This window comes from Macaca nemestrina, chromosome 1 (assembly GCF_043159975.1).
Source record: "Macaca nemestrina isolate mMacNem1 chromosome 1, mMacNem.hap1, whole genome shotgun sequence".
Taxonomy (NCBI): Eukaryota; Metazoa; Chordata; class Mammalia; order Primates; family Cercopithecidae; genus Macaca; species Macaca nemestrina.
In genome coordinates this window covers 1,844,003-1,871,060 of record NC_092125.1, presented here as the reverse complement: position 1 = coordinate 1,871,060, position 27,058 = coordinate 1,844,003, and the positions used below count along the sequence as shown (strand labels likewise).

The 27,058-nt window shown below is 43.4% G+C and overlaps 1 long non-coding RNA gene across 2 annotated transcripts in view; it reads left to right on the top strand.

Moving 5' to 3' along the window:
- The window catches only part of LOC105474724 (uncharacterized), a 51,222-nt gene extending 25,840 nt beyond the window's left edge, over nt 1-25,382 (top strand). Inside the window, exons 1-3 of one of the 2 annotated variants that reach the window (XR_011610001.1) lie at nt 13,007-13,307; nt 20,110-20,180; nt 25,083-25,382. This is a non-coding gene — a long non-coding RNA (uncharacterized lncRNA). Of the gene's footprint in view, nt 1-13,006; nt 13,308-20,109; nt 20,181-25,082 lie in introns of those variants that run through there. The other variant, XR_982936.3, reaches the window with a different exon arrangement.
- Nucleotides 25,383-27,058: the final 1,676 nt, after the last annotated feature.

Sequence of the window (27,058 nt, the reverse complement as noted above, 5' to 3'; positions counted from 1 at the left end):
CAGCCATAAAAAAGGAATGAAATAATGGCATTTGCAGCAACCTGAATGGAATTGGAGACTATTATTCCAAGTAAAGTAACTAAGGAACGGACAACCAAACATCATATGTTCTCACTCATAAGTGGGAGCTAAGCTATGAGAACACAAAGGCATAAGAATGATACAATGGACTTCGGGAACTTGGGGGAAAGGGTGGAAGGAGGGTGAGGGATAAATGACTACACATTGGGCACAGTGAATACTCATTGTGTGATGGGTATACCAAAATCTTCGAATCACCACCAAAGAATTTATTCATGTAACCAAACACCACCTGTTCCCCAAAGGCATACTGAAATAAAAAATAAATCTTAAAAAACATGGTACTGGCCGGGCGCGGTGGCTCAAGCCTGTAATCCCAGCACTTTGGGAGGCCGAGATGGGCTGATCACAAGGTCAGGAGATCGAGACCATCCTGGCTAACACGGCGAAACCCCGTCTCTACTAAAAACACAAAAAATTAGCCGGGCGAGGTGGCGGCGCCTGTGGTCCCAGCTACTCGGGAGGCTGAGGCAGGAGAATGGCGGGAACCCGGGAGGCGGAGGAGCTTGCAGTGAGCTGAGATCTGGCCACTGCACTCCAGCCTGGGCGACAGAGCGACACTCCGTCTCAAAAAAAAAAAAAAAAAAAAAAAAAAAAAACATGGTACATATACACAATGGAGTATTATTAACCAAAAAAAAAAAAAAAAAAAAAAAAAAAAAAAGAATGAGATCCAGTCCTTTGCAACAACATGAATGGAACTGGACATCATTATGTTTAATTAAATAATCCAGGCACAGAGAGCTAAATGTCATATGTTCTCACTTATTTGTGCGATCTAAAAATCACAACAATTGAATCCATGGAGATAGAGAGTCGAAGGATGGTTTCCAGAGACTGGAAGGGTCACTGAGGGATGTGTGTTGGGGGGAGGTGAGGATTGTTAATGGATACAAAAAATAATTAGAAGCAATGAATAAGACCTACTATTTGATGCCACAACAGGGTGGCTATAGTCAATAATAATTTAATTGTACATTTTAAAATAATTTAAAGGGTGTAATTGGGTTGTTTGTGATTCAAAGGATAAATGCTTGAGGGGACGGATGCCCCGTTCTCTATGCTGTGATTATTTCACATTGCATGCCTGTATCACACCCCATCTCATGTACCCCATAAATATGTATACCTACTATGTACCCACAAAAATTAAAAGCAAAAGAAAAAGAGAAAAAGAAAAGTAAATAAAATATATTAAAAGGCAAAAGTAACAACAATAGCATGGTATTGAGTTTAAAAGAGACACATAGTCCAATGGAACAGACTATAGAACTGAGAAATAAATCCATGTATTTACAGCCAACTGGTTTTCTACAAAGGCTCCAAGAACATACACTGGGTGTTGGACATTATTTTCAATTAATGGTGCTGGGAAAACTGGATATCTACATGCAAAAGTATGACACTGGACCCCTATTTCTCACCATAAACAAAAATCAACTGAAGATGAATTATGAACTTATACATAAGACCTGAAACTATAAAACTATTAGATAAAAATACACAGAAAACACTTCAGAACATTAGTTTAGGCAAATATTTTATGGCTAAGACATCAAAAACACACACAATGAAAACAAAAACAAAAGCAGACAAATGGGAAAATATTATTAAATAAAAAACCTACAAAGCAGAGAAAACAATCAATGTAGCAAAGAAACAACTTGTTGAATGGGAGAAAATATTCGCAAACTATTCATCTGACAAAGAACTAACATCCAAAATATACTCAAATAGTAAAAATCAATCACATTAAAAAGTGCACAAAGAACATAAATAGACATTTTTCAAAAGAAGAAGTGCAAATGGCTAACAGGTTTTTTTTTTTTTTTTTTTTTTTTTTTTTTTTTTTTTTTGAGACGGAGTCTCGCTCTGCCGTTCAGGCTGGAGTGCAGTGGCCGGTTCTCAGCTCACTGCAAGCTCCGCCTCCCGGGTTCACGCCATTCTCCTACCTCAGCCTCCCGAGTAGCTGGGACTACAGGCGCCCGCCACCTCGCCCGGCTAGTTTTTTGTATTTTTTAGTAGAGATGGGGTTTCACCGTGTTAGCCAGGATGGTCTCGATCTCCTGACCTCGTGATCCGCCCGTCTCGGCCTCCCAAAGTGCTGGGATTACAGGCTTGAGCCACCGCGCCCGGCCACAGGTTTTTTTTTAATGCTCAACATTACCAGTCACAAGGGAAATATAAATCAAAACCAGAATGAGATATCATCTTACCCCAGTTAAAATGACTATTATTAAAAGGAAAACATAAGAGATGTTGGCAAGAATGTGGAGAAAATAAAACATATACTGTTGGTGACAATGTAAGTCAGTACAGCCACTATGGAAAAAGAGTATAGAGATTTCTAAAAAAAAAAAAAAGAAGAAAAAAAAAAAAAAAGAAAACTACCATAGCATCTAGCAATCCCACTACTGGGTATTTATCGAAAGAAAAGGAAATCCATCTATCAAAGGGATGCCTACATTTGCATGTTTATCACAACAGTATTTACAATAGCAAAGACATGAGATCAACCAAATTGTCCATCAATGAATGAAAATGTAGTGTATGTGCACAATACACTACTATTATGCCTTTAAAAAAAATGAAATTTTGTTATTTGCAGCAACATGGATATAAATGGATGTCATTATGTTAAGTGATATATGCCAGGCACAGAAGGACAAATATTGAATAGTTTCACTTATATGTGGGAGCAAAAAAAGTTGATCTCATGGAGATAGAGAGAAAAATGATAGCTACCAGAGACTGAGAAGTATGTGTAGATGGGTGCTGATGGAAGAAGAGAGGTTTTAATGGGCACAAACATACAGTTAGATAAAAGAAATGTTTTATTATTTGATAGCAGAGTAACTGACTATATATTACAATGTATTGTATATTTCAAAATAGCTTGAATAGAGAACTGAAAGGTTTCAAACACATAGAAATAATAAACAGGCTGGACACTCTAGCTCATTCCTATAATCCCAGCACTTTGGGAGGTCAAGGGAGTGGGATATTTGAGGCCAGGATTTTGAGACTAGCCTGAGCAAGAGTGATATCCCCTCTACAAAAAAAAAATAATAATCAGCCAGGTGTGGTGGTATGCGCCTGCAGTCCCAGTTACTTAGGAGGCTGAGGTGGGAAAATTTCTTCAGCCCAGGTGGTTGAGACTACAGTGAGCCATGATTACACTACTGCACTCCAGCCTGGAGTGCAGGCTCCACTATCTGGAGTGAAACTCCAGATAGGGTTTCACTCTATCTCCTATCTCCAAAAAACCTATCTCCAAAAACCTATCTCCAAAAAATTTTTGTAAAATTAAAAATAAAAATTTGAGTTGATGAATACCCTATACACCAACTTGATCATTATACATTGTATGCATGTAACAAAATATTATACATATGACATAAATATGTACACATATTATGTATCAACATAAAAATATAAAGAAGAAATAAACTGGCATCAAAGCCATGAAAATAAATTGAATTGTTAAATGGCAGTTGATACAGACTTCAGGTAAAATGATAACTAAGCTACTTGGCTGAATAAAATATTTAGAATGCAGCTGAGAAAGCGGAGAGATCTAAAATATATGAAAGAGATTAGGAGATACAAATAATCAAATGAGCAGGTCTAATTTAAATCATGTTGAAAATTCAAAAGTAGAGAAGAGGGAAAACAAAGATACAATATTTGAAATAAAGACTTTGAATTTTATAGAAATGATAAAATCAGATCAGGAAGGATGGCTCATACCTATAATCCAACACTTTGAGAGGCCGAGGCAGGAGGAGTACTTGAGCCCGAGGAGTTTGAGACCAGCCTCAGCAACATAGTGAGACCCTGTCTCTACAAAAAAATGTTTTTAATTAGCCAGGTGTGGTGGCGTGTGCCTGTAATCCCAGCTATTCAAAGGCTGAGGTGGGAGGACCATTTGAGTCCAGGAGGTCGAGGGAGCAGTGAGACATGATTGTGCCACTGCACCCCAGGCTGGGGCACAGAGAGAAATCCTGTCTCAAAAAAAAAAAAAAAAAAAAAAAAAAAAAAATATATATATATATATATATATATATATATAAATAAGTAAAAATAAAAACAAAGAAATAACAAAGTTGGGAATTAGAGATACATATGGGAGATCAAAAAAGTGTGACAAATAAAACGGGATATTTATATACAATCGAGAATAGTGTGGCCAGTCGCGGTGGCTCATGTCTGTAATCCTAGAACTTTGGGAGGCCGAGGCGGGTGGATCATGAGGTCAGGACATCGAGACCATCCTGGCTAATACAGTGAAACCCTGTCTCTACTAAAAATACAAAAAACTAGCCGAGTGTGGTGGCGGGTGCCTGTAGTCCCAGCTACTCGGGAGGCTGAGGCAGGAGAATGGTGGGAACCTGGGAGGTGGAGCTTGCAGTGAGCCGAGATGGAGCCACCGCACTCCAGCCTGGGTGACAGAGCAAGACTCCGTCTCAAAAAAAAAAAAGAAAGAAAGCAAAGAAACAAAATCCTTATAGACATATGATTGATGTGCACAATTTACTCAATTGCATTTGCTAATCATATTAATCATATTACAAAGATTGTTATAATTGATACAACACAGGGTTAGTAATAACCTTGAATGAATGTATTCAGAGAAATACCCTATGCAACATGTAAAACTATTTGAGGGACTATCAAATGCATTTCTAGTTGTAAATTTTCATCACTTTTGATAAACCTTAATTATTCTCCTCCAAAGAGTCTAAACAATCTTGAATATTTGCTTATCAGCATAGATTAAGACTAAAGGACTAATTGTGGCATAGCTATTGAACAAAAGCATATGGAACCATACCAATAGAGGGTTGTTTATCCATGTTACAACCACTGAAAATGAGAATATGAAGTCCATCCTATATATGAAGACAAAACAACTCACCAACAATAGTATGGTCTGGGAGGCCCTTTTTGCTGGGGAGACTGTTGGGGAGAGGCTGGTGCTATGTAGGTGCTGGGACATCATTTAATTTTTCTTCTTAAGAATAATTTACACATTGTTCTTGACTTTCTAGTAAAAATAAATAAATGTTTAAAAATAGTAATTTACACACCACAGTAACAGTGTTATAATATTCTGTGCTTCTTTGTGTATTTACTATTAAGTTTTGTGCCTTCAGATGATTTCTTATTGCCCCTTAACCTACCTTCCTCCCTCCCTCCCTCCCTCCCTCCCTCCCTCCCTTCCTTCCTTCCTTCTTTGTGGTATGATCTCTGCTCACTGCAACCTCCTCCACCTCCTGGGTTCAAGCAATTCTCCCGCCTCAGCCTCCAGAGTAGCTGGGATTACAGGTGCCCACCACCACATCCAGCTACTTTTTGTATTTTTAGTAGAGATGGGGTTTCACCATGTTGGCCAGGCTAGTCTTGAACTCCTGACTTCAGGTGATCCACTCACCTTGGCCTCCCAAAGTGCAAGGATTACAGGTGTGAGCCACTGTGCCCGGCCACATTCTTTTCTTTCTGATTGAAGTAATCCCTTTGGCATTTCTTGGAGGACAGTTCTGGTGTTGATGAAATCTCTTAGCTTTTGTTTGTCTGGGAAAGTCGTATTTCTCCCTCCCAAATATTCTTCAGATATTTGAAGGATATCTTTGCCAGATATACTACTCTGGGATAAAAGTCGTTTTTTTTTTTTTTTTCCTTCTTGTTCAGCACATTAAATAAATCATGCCATTCTCTTCTGGCTTATAAGATTTCCACTAAAAAGTCTGCTGCCAGACATATTGAAGCTCTATTGAGTGTTGTTTCTTTTCTCTTGCTTCTTTTAGGATCCTTTCTTTATTGTTGACCTTTGGGAGTTTGATTATTAAATGCCTTGAGGTAGTCTTCTTTGGGTTAAGTCTGCTTGATGTTCTAATACGTAACCTTCTTTAGTTGGATACTGATATGTTTCTCTAGGTTTGGGGAGTTCTGTGTTGTTTCTCTGTATAAACTTTCTACCTCTATCTTTCTCTACCTCCTCTTTATAGCCAACAATTCTCAGATTTGCCTTTTTGAGGCTATTTTCTAGATCTTACAGACGTGCCTCATTCTTTTTTATTCTTTTTTTCTTTAGTCTTCTCTGACTGCATATTTTAAAACAGCCTGTCTTTATGCTCACTAATTCTTTCTTCTGCTTGATCAATTCTGCTATTAACAAACTCAAATGCATGTTTTAGTATGCCAAGTGCATTTTTCACTTCTAGGATTTCTGCTTGATTCTTTTTAATTATTTCAACCGCTTTATTAAATTTATCTGATAGAATTCTGAATTCCTTTTCTGTATTATCTTGAATTTCTTTGCATTCCTTTAACACATCTATTTTGAATTCTCTGTCTGAAAGGCCACATATCTCTGTTTCTCCAGGATTGATCTCTGTTGCCTTACTTAGTTCATTTGGTGAGGTCATGTTTTCCTGGATGATCTTGATACTTGTAAATGTTTGTCTGTGCCTAGACATTAAATAATTAGGTATTTATTGTAATCTTTATAGTCTGGGCTTGTTTGTTCCCATTCTTCTTGGGAAGGCTTTTCAGATATTCCAAAGGACTTGGGTGTTATGATCTAAGTTGTATCTGCTTTAGGGGGCACCCTAAGCCCACTAATGCTGTGGTTCTTGCAGACTCATGGAAGTACTGCCTTGATGGTCTTGCACGAGATCTGGAAGAATTCTCTGATTTACAAGGCAAAGACTCTGGTTTTCTTTTCTTACTTTCTTCTAAACAGTCTCTCTCTGTTCTGAGCCACCTGGAGCTGGCAGTGAAGTGACACAAGTACCCCTATGGCCACCACTTCTAAAGCTGTGCTCGGTCAGTCCCAAAACAAGCCCACAACTGGGTCTTACCCAAGGCCTGCTGTAACCCCTTTCTTGCTACAGCCTTTGTCTGCTCAAAGCTCTGGGGCTCCACAATCAGCATGTGGCAACGTCAGCCAAGCCTGTGTTTGTTCCTTCAGCGTGGTGAGCTCCTCCAGGCCAGGGACATGTCCAGAGGTGCTGTCTGGGAGGCAGGAACTAATGTCAAAAACCTTAGAAGACTACCTAGTGTGAAATTGTTCTGCAGCTGAGCTAGCACTCCAGCCACAAGATGTAGTCCTTCCCACTCTTCCTCTCTTTTCCAAAGGCAGAGGAACCTCACCCCATGGCCACTGCCACTGGCCTATGGGCAGTACTGCAAGACTGCCACTGATGTTCCCTGAAGGCCCAAGGGCTCTCCATTCAGCTTGTGGTAAATTTTGCCTGACTTAGACTCACCCTTCAGGGCAACAGGCTCCCCTCTGGTCCAGGGCACATCCAGAAATGCCATCTGTGTTAATTTATTCTTACATTGCAAAACATAATCATGCCTTCCCAACAGTGCCCCAAAGTCTAAACTCATCCCAGCATTAACTCAAAAGTCCAAAGTCCAAATTCTCATCTGTGGCAAAGCAAGCCTCTTCCACCTATGAACTTGTAAAATCAAAAAGAAGTTAGTTACTCCCAAGATACAATGGGGATATAGGCATTGGGTAAATACTCCTTTTGTAAAAGGGAGACATTGGCCAAAAGAAAGGGGCTCCTTGCCCCATGCAAGTTTGAAACCCAGCAGGGCAGTCATAAATCTTAAAGCTCCAAAATAATCTCTTTTGACTTTATGTCTCAAATCCGTAGCACACTGGTGCAACGGATGGGCTCCCAAGACCCTGGGCAGCTCCACCTGTGACTTTGCAGGGTTTGCCCCCAGTGGCTGATCTCATGAACTGGTGTTGATTGCCTGCAGCTTTTCCAGATGCAGGGAGCAAGCTGCCAGTGGATCTACCATTCCAGGGTCTACAGGACGGTGGCCCCCTTCTTACAACTCCACTAGGCAGTGCCCTGGAGGGGACTCTGTGTGGGGGCTGCACATTTCCCCTCCACACTGCCCTAGTAGAGGTTCCCCATGTGGGATCTGCCTCTGTAGCAGGCTTCTACCTAAATACCCAGGCTTTCCCATATATTCTCTGAAATCTGGGCGGAGGCTTCCAGGCCTCAACTCTTGTATTCTGTACACCAACAGGCTTAACACCACGTGGAAGCCACCAGACTTACAGCTTGCACCCTCTGAAGCAGTGGCCTGAACTGTGCCTGGGCCTTTTTGAGCCAAGGCTAGAGCTGGAATGGCTGGGATGCAGGGAGTTGTGTTTCAAGGCCGTGCAGGGTGAGCCCTGGTCATGGTCCATAAAATCATTTTTCCCTCCTAGGCCTCTGGGCCTGTGATGGGAGAGCCTCTTGCCAAGTCTCTGAAATGCTTTTGAGGCCTTTTCCCTATCGTCTTAGCTATCAGCACTTGACTCATTTTTACTTATGCAAATTTCTATAGCATGCTTGAATTTCTCCCCTGAAAATGGACTTTTCTGTTTTGATTTCTTCTTTAAAAAAAAAAAAAGGAATACACATGCAGAATGTGCAGGTTTGTTACATAGATATACGTGTGTCATGGTGGTTTGCTGCACCTATTGACCCATCTTCTAAGTTCCCTCCCCTCACCCCACAGCCCCCAGCAGGCCCTGGTGTGTGTCCGCTCTGTGTCCATGTGTTCTCATTGTTCAACTCCCACTTATGAGTGAGAACATGCAGTGTTTGGTTTTCTCTTCCTGTGTGTCAGTTTGCTGAGGATGATGGCTTCCAGCTTCATCCATGTCCCTGCAAAGGACATTATCTCATTCCTTTTTATGGCAGCACAGTATTCTATGGTGTGTATGTGCCACATTTTCTTTATCCAGTCTATCATTGATGGGCATTTGGGTTTGATCTATGTCTTTGCTATTGTAAACAGTGCTGCAATAAGCATATGTGTGCATGTGTCTTTATAGTACAGTGATTTATATTCCTTTGGGTATATACCCAGTAATGCGATTGCTGGGTCAAATGGTATTTCTGGTTCTGCATCCTTGAGGAATCACCATACTGTTTTTCATAATGGTTGAGCTAATTTACACTCCCACCAACAGTGTAAAACCGTTCCTATTTCTCCACATCCTCTACGACATCCGTTGTTTCCTGACTTTTTAAAAATTGCCATTCTTACTGGCATGAGATGGTATCTCATTATGGTTTTGATTTGCATTTCTCTGATGATCAGTGATGTTGAGCTTTCCTTGTTTGTTGGCCACATAAATGTCTTCTTTTGAGAAGTGTCTGTTCATATGCTTTGCCCACTTTTTGATGGGCTTGTTTTTTTCTTGTAGATTTGTTTAAGCTCCTTGTAGATTCTGGATATTAAACCTTTGTCAGGTGGGTAGATTGCAAAAATCTTCTCCCATTCTGTAAGATGTCTGTTCACTCTGATGATAGTTTCTTTTGCTGTGCAGAAGCTGTTTAGTTTAATTAGATCCCATTTGTAAATTTTGGCTCTTGTTGCAATTGTTTTTGGTGTTTTAGTCATGAAGTCTTTGCCCATGCCTATGTCCTAAATGGTTTTTTTTTAGGGTTTTTCTGGTTTTGGGTTTTACATGTAAGTCTTTAATCCATCTTGAGTTAATTTTTATATAAGGTGTAAGGAAGGGGTCCAGTTTCAGTTTTCTGCATATGGCTAGCCAGTTTTGGGGCTTTTCTTGTTTACCACATGACCATGCTGCAAATTTTCCAAACTGTTACGCTCTGCATCCCCTTTAAATATAAATTCTAACTTTAGATCATTTCTTTGCTCATGCATATGAGCACAGGTTTTTGGAAGCAGCCACTCTACTTCTTGAATGTTTTGTTGTTCAGAAATATCTACCACCAGATACACTAAATCATCATTCTCAAGTTCAAAGCTCCACAAATTTCTAGGGCAGATACACAAAGCAGCCAAGTTCTTTGCTACGGCATGAAGATAGTGACCTTTGCTCCATTTCTTAATAAGCTCCTCATTTCCATCTGACAGCCTGGACTTTCATGTCCCTATCACTATCAGCACTTTGGACACAACCATTTAACCAATCTGTAGGATATTCCAAACTTTCCATCATCTTCCTGTCTTCTTCTGAACCCTACAAACTCTTCCAACTTCTGTCTGTTACCCAGTTTCAAAGTCATTTCACATTTTCAGGTATCTTTATAGCAATGCCCCACTCCTCAGTACCAATTTTCTGTATTGGGCTGTTCTTGCATTGCCATAAACAAATATCTGAAACTGGTTAATGTATAATAAAAAGAGTCTCAATTGGCTCAGGGTTCCACAGACTGTACAGGAAGCATGATGCTGGCAGCTACTCAGCTTCTGGGGAGGCCTCAGGAAACATACAGTCATGGTGGAAGATGAAGGGGGAACAGGCATGTCACATGGCCATAGCAGCAAGAGAAAGATGGGGGAGAGGCTACATGCTTTTAAATAACCAGATCTCATGAGAACTCACTCACTATTGTGATGACAATACCAACGGGGGATAGTGTTAAATTATTCATGAGAAACTGCCCCCACGATCTAGTCACCTCTCACCAGGCTCCACCTCCAACTTTAGGAATTACAACTGAACATGAGATTTGGGTGAGGACACAGATCCAAGCCATATCACCATAAAAAAGCCAAGTCCTTGAATTGAGGACCCCAAGAGCTTGCGTGGTGCTCTACTCCCCTGTGCCCAACCTGATACCTAAGGTGCAAAATAAAGTCCCCTTTACTTTTCCCTCTGCTTTTCTCAAGCAGGAGTCTTGCCCCTTAGCCACACAGATGGTAATGTGCTGAGCCTCACCTAAAGCCAGAACATCTCAGAATCTCACCATGACATACTGCCTGGGTATCACTGCTTCTTATTCAGGGCCCAAGGGCTCTTCAGTTAGCAGGTGATGATTCCTGGCAGGGCTGTGTTCTTCCTTTCAAGGTACTGGGTTCCCTTCTGAACCCATGTGTGTCTAGAAATGTCCAGGAGCCAAGCCTTGGAAAGGGGGCCTCACAACTGTGACTGGTACCCTATTCTACTGTGGTTGAGTTGGTATCCAGGGTGCAAGACAAAGTCCTCCCACTCTTCCCTTTCCTCTCCTCAAGTGGAAGTAAGTATTCTTTTTTAGAACTACAAACTCTGCAGCCTGGGTGTAGGGAAGGGGTAATGCCAGCACTCCTTTAATTGCTCCAGCTGGTGTCTCAGTAGGTCTTGTGCCCCCACAGCCCACTGGCTATGAGCCCAGTTCAGCACTGGAACTTGCCTAGGAGTTGCAGCCCTTGAAGCCTAGATTGCCTTTCAAGTATATTTAGGGCCCTGGAGCACTTTAGCCTGTGGCGGTGAGGCTTGCAGGTTCTGACTGCTGGGATTGGTGATTTCCCTCTGGCTAGAACTTATTTATGTAACCTTCCATTGATGGGCATCAGCTGAGTTTTGTCCCTTTTTGTTTTCTGCTCTAACAGGGCAGCACTGAGTTCAATGCCTCACAATTGTTGCACTTGCCTCTCCCCAGTGCACAGAATCACTCTTCGCACCATGCCACAGCTGCTTGGGAACGGGGCAGGGACGGTGTTTGTGATTCAATACTGTTTTTCCTACCTCTTCATGCCTCTTGCAGCAATAGGAAGTTAAAACCAGGTACTGTCACACTTGATTTTCAGTTCTTATAAAGGTGCTTTTTTTGTAGATAGTTGTTAAACTGGTGTCCTTGCAGGGAGAATGATTAGTGGAGCCTTCTGCCATCTTTCTCTGCCCTTCCCTTAATTTTGCTTCATGCTTAATTTTTACTTATGTTTACCTATATTTAGTTTTACTACACTTAAATGTGACTTATGCTTAATATTACTAAGCAGATTAGTTTAAAAACTCTATGTAGTCAAATATATTAATATTTTCCTTCATTATTTCAGGATGTGAGACATAGTGAGAAAGTTTTCCATGCTCCCATTTATACAATGATTCATCTATGCATTTTATTCTGGCATTTAAAAAAAAAATTAGAGTGGAATATATGGAAACTTTGCTATTTGCATGCATTTACTTTTATGGTTTATAAAATTATTTAAGGTTTATTCTTATCCATATTACTATCTAGTTATTCCCACATGACTTGTCTTAATATGTCTTCCCCCATTGCTTTAGATATCACCATACATTTATTCGTTTTTCAAGTGGATCTATTTTTCTTTTTCTAGACTGGTTAATCTCTTTCTCTGGAAAGTCTATTATTTTTAATAAGCTCATGGTTTACATTTATAATATTTTATAAAAGGTTTTTTCATTGATGTTAATAAATATGAATGATCTGCTGTTTTTTTCTTTTGATATCGTCTTTGTTAGTATTTGGTACCAATGTTCTATTTACTTCATAAAACATATTTGGAATTTGATTATATAAATGTATCCAATTATCACATGTACCCCAAAAATATATACATCTATTACATATCAATAAAGGGTAAATTTTTTTTTAAGTTTGGAAGTTTCCCTTTTTTTCTTTTTTCAAAAAGACCAATTTTATAATATTGCAATTTTTTTTTTTTTTTTTTTGAGACAGAGTCTCGCTCTGTCACCCAGGCTGGAGTGCAGTGGCTGGATCTCAGCTCACTGCAAGCTCCGCCTCCCGGGTTTACGCCATTCTCCTGCCTCAGCCTCCCGAGTAGCTGGGACTACAGGCGCCCGCCAACTCGCCCAGCTAGTTTTTTGTATTTTTTAGTAGAGACGGGGTTTCACCGTGTTAGCCAGGATGGTCTCAATCTCCTGACCTTGTGATCCGCCCATCTCAGCCCCCCAAAGTGCTGAGATTACAGGCTTCAGCCACCGTGCCTGGCCAATATTGCTATTTTTTAAACAATTAAGGATTTCTTTATGACTAATATTTACTCTATTTTAAAAGTATTTTGTGTTACATAAAAATAATTTTATTTTTGTTTAGTTTACACTTATTCATTTGAGATTAATAATCACGCCTTTGAAAATTTTTAATGTCTCGGAAGTCTTATTTAGCTGAATATATCCATCAGTCCTTAGGGGTATGGGGTAAATTTTCTCCCATAGGCAAAAATGTGGATGATTCACATGGAGAAAAGCAGCTCATAACAGTTATCTAATAATAGTGACATGGAGGAGGACTCCTCCGAGAGAGCTGTGCAGTTGGCAGGCAAGCTTATGAGGACCACACCAAGAACAGCTCAGCAGGCTTGAAGGCCTGGAGTGCTTTTAGCACTGTCTGCAATGGAAAGGAGGGGATTGCTGTGGGATGTCTCATGGTTTCTTCAGCTGGTGGAAGTCCTCAGAGGAGAACAGAAGATGGTCCCCACATCGTAAGGTGTGTAGGCCAAGTAATTATATGCCTTTTTTATGTTTTCTTGTCAGTATGTTGAACTAATGTGGTAACCTGGTTAATTATTACCAACTCAGGATACAGGGAGGTTTAAACATCTTTGATTTACTTAGAATCAGGGCAAGGATGAATCATGACTGAAAAAGTGTTGGGTCTAGGTAAATATGCCTTGTGACTATGCAGTCTCTGAATAGGAGAAGCCACTCCAACAGGAGTTGCCATGCTTCTTGTGAATGCTATAGGCTGCATACTGTTGGTTATGTAGAATAGCTAACGGCTCTCCCCTATAGGACCATAGCTAGCTAAATCCTACTGTTCTGCAGGGACATGGTAGCCTGTGATGTAGGATGTCCACTATGGAACTATTTCCATTCTATATGGGAGACTGAGGTGGGTGGATCACTTGAGGCCAAGACTTTGAGACCAACCTGACCAACATGGTGAAACCCCATCTCTACTAAAAATACAAAAATTAGCCGGGCATGGTGGCACATGCCTGTAATCCCAGCTATTCAGGAGACTGAGGCAAGAGAATCCCTTGAACCTGGGGGGCAGAGGTTGCAGTGAGCCAAGATCGTGCCACTGGCTTCCAGCCTAGGTGACAGAGCAAGACTCCACCTCAAAAAAAAAAAAAAAAAAAAAAAAAAAGCGAGTGGAATAGAATAGGAGACAAGTAGAGAGAATGTAATGGAATAGAATAGAAAGAATAGAATTGGATTAAACTGAATTGAACAGAATGGTGTGAAGTGGAATAGAACAGAGCTGAAGGAAATAGAATAGGAGTGGAGTGAAATGAAACAGAATGGAGTGGAATGGAATGGAGTAGGACAGGAGTGAAATAAAGCAGAATAGAGTTGACTAGACTGAAATATAATGGAATGGAGTAAGTGGAATGGGGTGAAGTGGAGTACAATAGAGTGGGAAGGAATGGAGTGCAATGAAGTCAAGGGAGTGGAGTGGAAATGAATGGAATGGAATACAGTGGAAAGAAATAGAATAGAATGAAGTGGAAATAGAATGGAGTGGAAATGAACGGAATGGAATACAGTGGAAAGAAATAGAATAGAATGAAGTGGAAATAGAATGGAGTGGAAATGAATGGAATGGAATGCAGTGGAAATAGAATAATAGAATGAAGTGGAAATAGAATGGAGTGGAAATGAATGGAATGGAATACAGTGGAAAGAAATAGTATAGAACGAAGTGAAAATAGAATGGACTGGAAATGAATGGAATAGAATACAGTGGAAAGAAATAGAATAGAATGAAGTGGAAAGGAATATATTAGAATCAATTAAAGTGTAATGGAATACAGTAAGATAGAATGAAATAGAATTGAATAGGATGGAATGGAGTGGAATGGAAAACAGAATGGAATGGAATGAAGGCAAGTGAAGTATAGTGAAAGACAACTGAATTGAACAGAATGGTGTTGAGTGGAGTGGAATACAATGGAGCGTAATGAAATAGAATGGAATGGAATAAGAATGAAGTGGAGTGGAGTGGAATATAAGAGTAGAATAGAGTAGAATGGAATGGAGTAAAATGAAATAGACTAGACTAGAATAAATTGAAATAAAATGGAATGGAGTGGTATAAAACAGAATATAATTGAACATAATAAGCTAGAATACAAAGGAGTGGAGTAGAATACAGTGGAGTAGAATAGAGTGGAGTGGAATGGCATAGAATGTAACAGAATGCAGTGGAAGGGAATTGAAAAGAATGAAATCGGCCAGGTACAGTGGTTCACGCCTGTAATCCCAGCACTTTGGGAGGCCGAGGTGGGCAGAGCACGAGGTCAGGAGTTCGAGACCAGCCTGACCAACATGGTGAAACCCCGTCTCTACTAAAAATATAAAAATTAGCCAGGCGTGGTGGCAGGTGCCTGTAATCCCAGCAACTCGGGAGGCTGAGGCAGGAGAATCACTTGAACCCAGGAGGCAGAGGTTTCAGTGAGCCAAGATCGCACCACAGCACTCCAGCCTGGCGACAGAGTGAGACTCCATCTCAAAAAAAAAAAAAAAAAAAAAAAAAAAAAAAAAAAAAAAAAAAACAACAACAACAACAAAAAACAAACAAAAAGAATGAAATTGAATAAAATATAATAAATTGGAAAAAATGGCACGGAGTAGAGTGAAACAGAATATAATTGAATAGAATATAATAGAATGAAATGGAGTGGTGTGGAATAGAGTGGAGTAAAATGAAAAAGAATGGAAGAGAATGGAAAGAATAGAATAAAATGGGATGGAGTGAAATGAAGGGAGTGAAGTATAATGGAAGGGAGGGGATAATAGAATGGAGTGGAATAAAATGAAATAGTATAGAAGGAAATGGAATAGAATATGCAAAATGAAATAGAGTGGAGTAGAAAGGGGTAGCATAGGATAGAAAAAGATAAAATGAAGTGGAGTGGTGTGTAATGGAATAGAACAGACTAGAATAGACTAGAATAGAACAGAACGGAATGCAGTGGGATGGAAACAAATGGAGTAGAACGGAATAAGTGAAATGGAATGGAGAGGAGTTGAGTGAGCTGGAGTAGACTGAACTGAATGGAGTGGGGGGCTGCACCTTGTAAGGACCTTCTTTCTAGTGGAGACTGCAGAGTTACGAGGTGGGCAGGGCATCACAAAGCAAGAGGGCTGAGTGCGATAGCTCAGGTCTCTCTTCCTTTACTTATTAAGCTGCCAGCTCCATTCCTATGATAACCCATTAATCAGGTAATCCATGAATAAGTAATTCATTCACGAGAACAGAGCCTTCATGGTACCATCACCTCCTAAAGGTCCGATTTCTCAACACTGCCACATTGGGAATTAGGTTTCAACATGAGTTTTTGTGGGGACAAGCCATATTCAAACCACAGCACTGGAAGAGTACATTCTCGCTTTAACATTGAAGGGATAAGCCGGGCGCGGTGGCTCAAGCCTGTCATCCCAGCACTATGGGAGGCCGAGACGGGCGGATCACGAGGTCAGGAGATCGAGACCATCCTGGCTAACACAGTGAAACCCCGTCTCTACTAAAAAAATACAAAAAACTAGCCGGGCGAGGTGGCGGGCCTGTAGTCCCAGCTACTCGGGAGGCTGAGGCAGGAGAATGGCGTGAACCCGGGAGGCGGAGCTTGCAGTGAGCTGAGATCCGGCCACAGCACTCCAGCCTGGGCCACAGAGCAAGACTCCATCTCAAAAAAAAAAAAAAAAAAAACATTGAAGGGATAGATTGCCTAGGACAATTTAAGTACATTTACCCTGTGAAGCTGAAGGGCTAGAGATTGCCTAGGACATACAACAGAGAAACCCACCAAGAAGAAAGTGGGTTTTTTTGTTTTGAAACAAGGTCTCGCTCTGTCACCCAGGCTGGAGATTAGTGGCACAATCTCAGCTCACAGCGGCCCCGGACTCCCAGACTCAAGAATCCTCCTTTGTCAGCCTGGGAGTCAGGCTGATTTCCATTCAGTCAGTAACTGGGATTACAGGTGCATGCCACCATGCCCGGCTAATTTTTGTATAAAAAAGGTTTTCATGCTAGGCATGGTGGCTCACGTCTGTAATCCCAGCAATCTGGGAGGCTGAGGTGGGTGGATCACTAGGTCAGGAGTTTGAGACCAGCCTGGCCAGCATGGTGAAACCCTGTCTCTACTAAAAATACAAAAATAAAAATAAAATAAAATAAAAAATAGCCAGGCGTGGTGGCATGTGCCTGTAGTCCGAGCTACTCCAGAGGCTGAGGCAGGAGAATTTCTTGAACCCGGGAGGCGGAGGTTGCAGTGAGCTGAGATCACGTCACTGCACTCTGGCCTGGGCGACAGAGCAAGACTCCCTCTCAACAACAAAAAAGTTTTAAAATTTAATTCAGTGTTTAAAAATGTACTCAGGGGCCGGGCACTGTGGCTCATGCCTGTAATTCCAGCATTTTGGGAGGCCGAGACAGGTGGATTATCTGAGCTCAGGAGTTCAAGACCAGCCTGACAAACATAGTGAAACCCCATCTCTACTAAAAACACAAAAATTAGCCAGGTATGGTGGCATGTGCCTGTAATCCCAGCTACTCAGGAGGCTGAGGCAGGAGAATCGCTTGAACCCGGGAGGTCAAGGCTGCAGTGAGCTGAGATGGCGCCACTGCACTCCAACCTGGATGACAGAGCGAGACTCCACCTCCAAAAAAAAAAAAAGAGTACTCAGGCTGGGCGCGGTGGCTCACGCTTGTAATTCCAATACTTTGGGAGGCCGAGGCAAGCAGATCACTTGAGATCAGGAGTTCAAGACTAGCCTGGTCAACATGGCAAAACCCCATCTTTACTAAAAATATAAAAATTAGCCAGACGTGATGTTGTGTGCCTGTAATACCAGCTACTAGGGAGGCTGAGGCAGGATAATTATTTGAACCCAGGAGGTGGAGGTTGCAGTGAGCCGAAATCACATCATTGCAACAGAGCAAGAGTCTGTCTCCAAAAAAAAAATTTAAAAAAAATTTTTAAAAACCTTCAGAATTCAAAAGGACAAACCAAAACATGAAAAATCTCCCTGTGACCTTTTATCACCTAGACCTTCAGTTCCATTTTCCAAAGGAAATGATGTTAACATTGCTATGTGAATCTCCCCAAAATATTTTATACATACAATAGCACGTATATATAGCATATATAACTATAGCTATGTGTTGTATTAATTTCCTATTGGTGCTATAAAAATTACCACAAATTTAATTGTTTAAAATAAAATATATTTAGGCTGGGCACGGTGGCCCATGCCTGTAATCCCAGCACTTTGGGAAGCCGAGGTGGGCACATCACCTGAGGTAGGGAATTTGAGACCAGTCTGACCAACATGGAGAAACAACATCTCTACTAAAAATACAAAATTAGCCGGGCATGGTGGCACATGCCTCTAATCCCAGCTATTCGGGAGGCTGAAGCAGGAGAATCCCTTGAACCCGGGAGGTGGAGGTTGCAGTGAGCCGAGATCATGCCACTGCACTCCAGCCTGGGCAACAAGAATGAAACTCCGTCTCAGCCGGGCGCGGTGGCTCAAGCCTGTAATCCCAGCACTTTGGGAGGCCGAGACAGGTGGATCACGAGGTCAGGAGATCGAGACCATCCTGGCTAACACGGTGAAACCCCGTCTCTACTAAAAAATAGAAAAAACTAGCCGGGTGAGGTGGCGGGCGCCTGTAGTCCCAGCTACTCGGGAGGCTGAGGCAGGAGAATGGCGTGAACCCAGGAGACGGAGCTTGCAGTGAGCTGAGATCCAGCCACTGCACTCCAGCCTGGGCCACTGAGGGAGACTCCGTCTCAAAAAAAAAAATAAATAAAATAAACTCCGTCTCAAAATAAATAAATAAATAAATAAATATAAATAAAATAAATTTATTATCTTGCAATTCTGGAGTCAGACATCTCACATGGGCCACAGTGGGCTAAAAATTAAGATGTCTGCCGAGCCTGGTGGCTCATGCCTATAATCCCAGTGCTTTGAGAGGCCTAGGCAGGAGGATCACTTGAGCCCAGGAGTTCAAGGCCAGCCTGGGCAACATAGCGAGACCCTCATCTCTACAAAAAAAATTTTTTTAACTCGCCAGGTGTGGTGGCACACACCTGTAGTCCAGAGGCTGAGATGGGAGGACTGCTTGAGTCCAGGAGTTCAAGGTTGCAGTAAGCCATGAACATGCCGCTGCACTCCAGCCTGGGTGACAGAGGGAGAACTAGTATCAAAAAAAAAAAGAAAAAAAAAAGAAAGAAAAGAAAAAGAAGACATAAAGAAAGAAAAGTACATGTGCAATATACGCAATGTTAGTTAAATAGATGAGTTGATTAGACACGTTTGTTTATTTATGTTTATTTATTCATTTTTGAGACGGAATCTCATTCTCACTGCCCAGGCTGGAATGCAGGGGCATGATCATGGCTCACTGCAGCCTCAACTCCCTGGGCTCAAGCGATCCTCCCACCTTAGCCTCCTGAGTAGCTGACTACAGTAGCTGACTACGTGGTGCTCACCACCACGGCCAGCTAATTTTTTAAATTTTTAGTAGAGACTGGGTTTCAACACATTATGCAGGTTGGTCTCGAACTCCTGGGCTCAAGTGATCTGCCCGCCTCCACCTCCAAAGTGCTGGGATTACAGGTATTTGCCACGGCACCTGGCCTGTTTTTTTTTTTTTTTTTTTTTTTTTTTTTGAGACGGAGTCTCGCTCTGTCGCCCAGGCTGGAGTGCAGTGGCGCGATCTCGGCTCACTGCAAGCTCCGCCTCCCAGGTTCACGCCATTCTCCTGCCTCAGCCTCCCGAGTAGCTGGGACTACAGGCGCCGCCACCACGCCCGGCTAGTTTTTTGTATTTTTTAGTAGAGATGGGGTTTCACCGTGTTAGCCAGGATGGTCTCGATCTCCTGACCTCGTGATCCACCCGTCTCGGCCTCCCAAAGTGCTGGGATTACAGGCTTGAGCCACCGCGCCCAGCCTGGCCTGTTTATTTATTTTTGAGATGAGGTCTGGCAATGTGACCCAGGCTGGACTTGAACTCTGGGCTTAAACTATCCTTCCACTTCAGCCTCCTGAGTAGTTGGGACTACAGGCTTGCACCACCACACCCAGAATATTATTAAACACCTCCCAGATCCAGGTGCTTTTTTGAGCCTGTGTGACGAAGACATGAGCTCATGATTATTACAGCATCCAGCCAAACAGCAAGGATTCAAAATGAACATGGGAAGATATCTCCCCAAACCACTGTCTTGTTTTGTCTTACGACTACAGCATTTCTGATTCTTAATTTATTCACAGACCACTTTCATCATATCGCCACTGCGAATGCCACCTGTACTGTGTCAAGTACAAAAAAAACTCCAGACTTGGTAAGAGTCACTTTTTAGAAAAGGATTATTGCAAGAGGAAGGGGAAGGGGCTGTTGTAATAGGAAGGGGGGACTATTTCAATAGGGAGAACACTCCCACCGTGAAATCTGCCAGCATCTCAAAGGTTGCGTAGAAAGGGGTTTTTCTTCTAGAGGGAAGAGTGACTAAAGCTAGGAAGAAAGAAGTGTGGGGAAATGGGAGGAGCCTAATGAAGGGAGGGATGGGAGGTGGGGTGAATGGAGAGTAGATAGAGAATGTTTTACCAGGCTTCCAGCCTGTTCTTGGGAGGGGCTGTCTGCTGCCCCAGGCTGAGGGTGGGTCCAGGATCAGGGGCCTGGGAGGAGAATTTGGCTAACGAATACTCTATTCTGATGGATCAGTGAGTACAGGCAGTCAGCCTAATCATTTGTGGGACAATGAGTGAGAATTTGGAAGGTCTGTGTGTGGTCTTATGCCAGGTCAACAAGGGTGCATCTTCAAGCCCTCTCTAAGTCATGTGAGGAAGGGAAGTTCTTTGCTGTGTCAACTGAAATTAAGGCCGTGGAGGCAGACATAATTTTTTTTTTTTTTTTTTTGAGACGGAGTCTGGCTCTGTCACCCAGGCTGGAGTGCTGTGGCCGGATCTCAGCTCACTGCAAGCTCCGCCTCCCGGGTTTACGCCATTCTCCTGCCTCAGCCTCCCGAGTAGCTGGGACTACAGGCGCCCGCCACCTCGCCCGGCTAGTTTTTTTTTTGTATTTTTTAGTAGAGACGGGGTTTCACCGTGTTAGCCAGGATGGTCTCGATCTCCTGACCTCGTGATCCGCCCGTCTCAGCCTCCCAAAGTGCTGGGATTACAGGCTTGAGCCACCGCGCCCGGCGGCAGACATAATTTTGATAAATGTTTTGTAAATCAAAGAGTATCTGAGTCTCAGTCAATTAGGAAGTTTATTTTGCCAAGGTTGAGGACACACCCATGACACAGCCTCAGGAGGTCCTGATGACATGTGCCAAGGTGATCGGGCACAGCTCAGTTTATACATTTTAGGGAGGCATAGGACATCAACCAGCACATGTGAAATGTTCATTGGTTCAGCCTGGAAAGGCAGGACAACTCGAAGCGAGGAGAGGCTTCCAGGTAACAGGTAGGTAAGAGACAAAGGGTAGCATTCTTTCGAGTTTCTGATGAGCCTTTCCAAAGGAAGTCATCAGATACGCATCTATCCCAGTGAGCAGAGGGATGACTGAGTTCTGTCTGTCCTCTGTCCACAAATTGTGAGAAAGGTATGTCATTTTTTATTTATTTTTTAAATCTTAGTAGCTATTTTTTTTTTTTTTTGGAGTGGAATGGGAGGCATGATGAGATTTGAGGAACTCGACGCAAAGATTTTTAACTCAGGGACAGGATGTAAGCCACGAATCATAAAACCTTCTCCAGGTAGTTAATTTGGACCTGTAAGTTATCAGCTGGAAGCCATTTCCAGGACGCAAAGGGTAGGAGGATTGTTTTAATTCACACTCACAGGGCTCAGGTAAAAGTAACCATTGTCAGCCAGTATACTTGATGTTCTTCCTTTTAATAACTGTAATCAAGTTCTTCAAAGAAAGCTTCAGATTGTTCATACAAAAGGACAACCGGTAGCATTTGCCATAAAGAAAGGGTGTCTAAGGGCCAGGAGTGGTGGCTCACACCTGTAATCTCAGCACTTTGGGAGGCTGAGGCGGGCGGGTCACAAGGTCAGGAGATTGAGACCATCCTGGTTAACACAGTGAAACCCCATCTCTACTAAAAATACAAAAAAAAAAAAAAAAATTAGCAGGGCATGGTGGCAGGTGCCTGTAGTCCCAGCTACTCAGGAGGCTGAGGCAGGAGAATGGCATGAACCCAGGAGGCAGAGCTTGCAGTGAGCCGAGATCAAGCCACTGCACTCCAGCCTGGGAGACAGTGAGACTCCGTCTAAAAAAAAAAAAAAGGTTCCTGAAGATGAACTCAAAACAAAGCAATGCTATTGAACTGTAGACACTGGAGTCCAGCCGGGTCTGTGAGTTTGTCTTCATTGAATAATGGAGGTTAGTCAGTGTCAAAGCAGCCGGGTCTGTGAGTTTGTCTTCATTGAATAATGGAGGTTAGTCAGTGTCAAAGCAGCCGGGTCTGTGAGTTTGTCTTCATTGAATAATGGAGGTTAGTCAGTGTCAAAGCAGCCACGAAGACATCCCAGCACTGAAGAAGGCTCACTGTGTGATCTCACCAGAAGAGTGGAAGAAAAGAATAACTTTTCATATATAACTTAGTGTTTTTAACGCTGCATCCATTCGCCAAACTAAAATTATCTCATTAATTCCCCACTTTGGGAATCCCAAACGATACGCTAGGATGCCATAGAAAAATTTCACATCAGTTTTTTAAAAAGTAAACTTTAGTTTTTAGAAGAGAGCTTTAGACATTCAGAAAAATTGGTAAGATAATGCGGAGAGTTCCCATAAACTCTACACTCAGTTTCTTCTATTATTAGTATTTTATTAATGTATTTGTTGGGTACATGTTATAATTAATAAATCAATATAGATACGTTATTAACTAAAGGCCATGCTTTGTTCGGATTTCCTCGGTTTTCACGTCACGTCTCTTTACTGTTCTGGGACATCGATCTAGGATGCCTCCTTGCACCCAGCTGTCCTGCCGCCTTAGTCTCTCCTTGACTGACAGTTTCTCACACTTTCTTGTTTTTGATGACCTTGATCGTTTTGAGGTATCGTGACATTTTGTAAAATATCCCTCAATCAAAGTTTGTCTGATGATTTTCTTTTTTTCTTTTTTTTAAATAGAGACGAGATCTCACTATGTTGCCCAGGCTGGTCTGGAACTCGTGGGCTCAAGTGATCCTCCTGCCTCAGCCTCCCAAAGTGCTGGGATTACCGGCATAAGCCACTTTGCCCAGTCTGTCTGATGATTTTCTCATGGTTAGATGAGAGTTTTGAGGGAGGAAGGTTTGGGGTTGGAAGATCACGGAGGTAAAGTGCCCTTCTCAGCACTTCATTCTCAAGGGTTCAAACTGTCAACTTGACTTATCATTGTTGATGTTGGCCTTGGTCACCTGCCTCAGGTAATGGTTGTCAGATTTGTCCATTATACAGTGACTCTTTCCTCCTTTCCACACTATATAGATAGAGAGGCAGTCACTATAAACAATCCATACCTAAGGGCTGAAGTGTTATGCTCCCACTCCTCAAGGACAGATCATCTATGTAAATCATTTGGAGCTCTGCACAGGTGATATCTACTCCCCATTTATTTCTCCAACCCTTTGTTTATCATGGGGACACCCCCACGATCCAATCACCTGCCCCCTTCGACCCATGGGGATTACAGGTTCCTCCCTCAACACACGAGGATTACAAATTGAGATGAGATTTGGGTGGGCACACAGAGCCAAACCATCTCAATACAGGTTTTTGCTCTGTCACCCCAGGCTGGAGTACAGTGGCATGATCAAGGGTTCGGTGCATCCTCCGCCTCCTGGGCTCAAACAATCCTTCCACCTCACCCTCCAGAGTAGCTGGGACTACAGGCACACGCCACCATACCCAGCTAATTTTTGTACTTTTTATACAGATGAGGTTTTGCCATGTTGCCCAGGCTGGTCTCGAACTCCAGGGCTCAAGTGATCCACCGCCTTGGCCTCCCAAAGTGCTGGGATTACAGGCGTGAGCCACTGTGCCCAGCCACTTGTGAGTGCTTTCTTCCCTGACCACCTCATGTACTCTGACAACTTCAATTACAGCAACAGGGCAAGACCCCCAACATTTTCCCAGCAGCTTAAAGCTCTCTGTTCTTTGGATTTGCATGTTCAGCTGTGTCCCGCCACGGCTACCCTTTCGCTCTGCATGTTCCACACTGAACTCCTGCTACAATATTCCTTCCTCCCCAAGACATCGCCCCTGTGTTCACGTAGAAACCTGGGAGTTTGCCTCCCAGCTTGCCACCCAAATACTTCTCAAATCTCTGTGCTTTTCTTCACCCATATGGTTGCCTCCAAACTGCTCTGTGCTGGAATTTCACCTGTCCTAGCTCAGTGGCCTTGACACTCACCTGAAATCCCCCAGCGCTGCCCTCTCCCCAGCATCCCACCATCTTCTCCATTGTTCCCCACTGTCCCCTCCCCCTGCACCCCATTATCCTTCTGTACCCCATTTTTCTCTCCTCTGTACCCCACTGCAGCAGAGCCACCTTTAAAAATACAAACTTCAGCCAGCAAGGTGGCTCACACTTGTAATCTCAGCACTTCGGGAGACTGAGGCCAGGAGTTCAAGACCAGCTTGGGCAACATGGTGAAACCTTGTCTCTACAAAAAATAAATTAAAAAATTAGCCAGGCATGGTGGAGCATGCCTGTAGTCCCGGCTACTTGGGAGGGTGAGGTAGAAGCATAGCTTGAGTCCAGGAGTTCAAGGCTGCAATGAGCTATGATGGTGCCACTGCACTCCAGCCTGGATGAGAGAGTGAGACCCTGTCTCAAAAAATAAATAAAGTAAAAATGTAAACCTGGTTATGCTACCTCCCTGCTGTGATAGGGTCTCAAGGTACATTCCAACAAGATCTGTTGCCACTCTGTCCCTTGTTCCCAAAGCTACATGGGTCCTCCTGAAGTCCGTCCAGCCATGGACAGCCCTGCCTCATCCCATTCCTGTGCTGCCTTTTCTTCATCTTCCACATCTGCCTTTCAAAGTTACTTCTCCTGGAAGGCTTCTGTGCCCTACAAACTAAGAGAAAATTCCCTGATACATTCTCTATGTATTCCTAATCTGTAGCCCTTATCACAGTGGTAATTTAAAAATCATTTATTAGTGTTCGTTACTTTATGCCTGAAAGATTCTCCCCCGGGGCCTGAAAGCTTAAGCAGATGAATAACTCCTCCCTCCTCAGGCCCAGTCCCAAGGTACAAGGCCGCTTGCGCCAGCAGCGTGCGTCAGCAAGATAGCAGAAGCTGGAAGAGGACCCCCCGGAAGACACGTACCGGGGCCGGGAGACACCTACCCTGGCGGGGAGACACCTACCCCGAAGGATGGAGAGAGGCCATTCAGGTACTACATAGCAGTCCGGTCAGAATGGGACACTTCCTGTTTACAGGACACTATAAAACCCCTGCCCCATCCTCATTTGGTGCTGACGCCATTTTAGGCCTCAGCCCGTCTGCACCCAGGTGCCCAATAAAACAGCGTGTTGCTCCACACCACCTCGTGTTGTTTGTTGGCGCGCTCCGGGGGTTCAAATGATACTTTAATCTGGTGCTGAAACCCTGGAGGGGCTCAGGTCTGCCTCCCCCGTGGACCTACCCCTGCACCCCGGAGAGCCGGCCACAGCAGTGGGACAAAGGAAGCTCCTCAGCCTCCAGTCGCCTCTCTGTGCACGCATCTCACCTACCTGTAAGTTTCCCGGAGCCCGGTTAACAGGGAAAAATCCTCAGGGCCTCTCTTGGTTTCTCCGTTGGAAAATCCAAGCTTGGTCCAAAGGCTCAGGCATGTGCCAGGCACTCGCTGATCATCTGGTCTTAGGGGGTCGCCTCTAAACCATTTGATCCGGTTCCCGGACGAAAAAGGCAGGGGTGATAATCGCTCCTTTTATCTTCTCCCTCCGGCTGTCCAGGATGGTCTCCTTTTCATTGTTCTCCAGAGCCTACCCTCTGTTATGGGAAATTCTCAGTCTTCCATTCCAAAGGACAGCCCGCTAGGCTGCCTCATAAAAACCTGCAAACCTTAGGCCTCAGGCAAGATGTCTGCCCTAAGCGCCTTGTCTTTTTTTCAATTCAGTCTGGCCGCAGTACAAATTAGATAACGGGCCTGCAAATGGAACATTCAACTTTGCAATTTTAACTGACTTAAGCAACTATTGCTGATGACTGGAGAAATGGGGAGAAATTCCTTATGTCCTTATGTCCAGGCCTTTTTGCACTCAGATCACAACCCGACCTCTGCAGTTCTTGCTCACCTGTTTCTTCTCCTCCATTCTCGCCGCCTTGATCGCATTTCTCCTCCCAACCCTACCTCTTTTTCCACGTGTGATCCAGCAGACTGCTGCCCACCCCTCCCAGCTCCTTCCTCTCCCTCTCAACCTTTTCTTTAACCCCCCCCCAGGCTCCTCTGTATCTTCGCAGCCGCCATCTTCCCAGTCAGCAGTATCCACTTCTTTCCCCACACCATCCGGTCGTCAGGACAATTTAGTATCGCCTGTAGCCATTCTCCTCCCCCATCGCCCTCACCTGAGGCTTGTAAACCCTTCTTGCCACCTTACACCCCTATGTAGCCTCTACGGCCTGTTAACTCAACCCGGCTTCCCCCTTCAAACCCTCAGCAGGAACCACTTCCAGGTTCTTCCTTCTCTCCAGCCCCTACTCCCTCAGGGGCCATCTTTGGCCCATGCCCTACCCTTACTTCAGTGCCTGTGCTAGAGTGCCCCCTTCAGGAAGTAGCAGGAACTGAAGGTATTGTTAGAGTTCATGTTCCCTTCTCCCTCGCTGATCGCTCTCAAATTAACAAAAGACTCGGTTCATTTCCAGAAGACCCTACCTCTTATATTAGAGAATTCCATACCTCACCCAGTCTTATGAACTAACCTTGCATGACCTCTACTTTATCCTCTCTTCCACCATCACCCCAGAAGACTGAGACCATATCTGGACCCTAACTCAGGCACCTGCAGATACAATTCATCACCAGGCTCCTGCCCAGCCTCCTGGCACAGAGGCAGTCCCCAACCAGGACCCCCTCTAGAATTATCAAGACGGGGCTTCTGGACGCCGCCATCGAGACCACGTGATTGTGTGTCTCCTGCAGGACTCAAAAATGGGGCCCATAAAGCAGTCAACTATGAAAAACTTTCAGGAATCACCCAAGGTCCCGACG